The following is a 755-nucleotide window of genomic DNA, read 5'->3' as shown; positions in this document are numbered from 1 at the left end:
CTATTTATAATGGTTGGGTCTGATGGACAATTCCCATCTTTACCCTTCTTATGACGTCATTGCTTACGTCATTGTTTATTTATCTTGCACCAGCTACATTGTTGGTGCTCTATGACCTAAGCGCTTACGTCATTATGCAATAATGTTGAGAGATGCTTCAGATGTGCTGTCCTCCTCTTTCATTATGTGGCCTTCAGATGCGTTGTCTCCTTCCTTTATCATGTGGGTTGATTCCATTTTATTATTATTTTCTTCAGATATTTCTGAGACACACAGCTGGCACTTGTGGTCTTCTCTATCTTTTATCAAATAGCAGAGATTCCTCTTTATCCCTTCGGGGAGCTTTTCTAAGAGTCCAGATAAGTTGTTGAATGCTGATTCAAATTCCACTAAGAGTCTCATCTCTCTTTCTTCAATTTCATTTCTTTTACTGGACACAAGCAGAGTATTTCTGCTTTTATAATTGATTCTTGTGTGAGATTTCCTTGTTATCTTTTGAGTTCTTTCGAAGACCCTTGCTAATGTGCTGGCTAGTCTACCATCATGACTGTAGATTGTTAAATCTTGAACTTGATCAATTGGTTGAAAGTTTCCTGGGAAGACAGACATGAATATTACTTGATGTGCTGGAACCAAGCATTCTTCTTCTTCATTAAAAATAGGTTGACTGTTTGTAAATTTTAGGGATATATCCCTTGAATTTACGTTGTCAATCATATTTTTAAATCTCTTTACTGCATCAATGAATCCTGCAG

This window comes from Arachis duranensis, chromosome 8, assembly GCF_000817695.3.
Source record: "Arachis duranensis cultivar V14167 chromosome 8, aradu.V14167.gnm2.J7QH, whole genome shotgun sequence".
Classification (NCBI taxonomy): Eukaryota; Viridiplantae; Streptophyta; class Magnoliopsida; order Fabales; family Fabaceae; genus Arachis; species Arachis duranensis.
Note: the sequence above shows the minus strand (reverse complement) of the source record.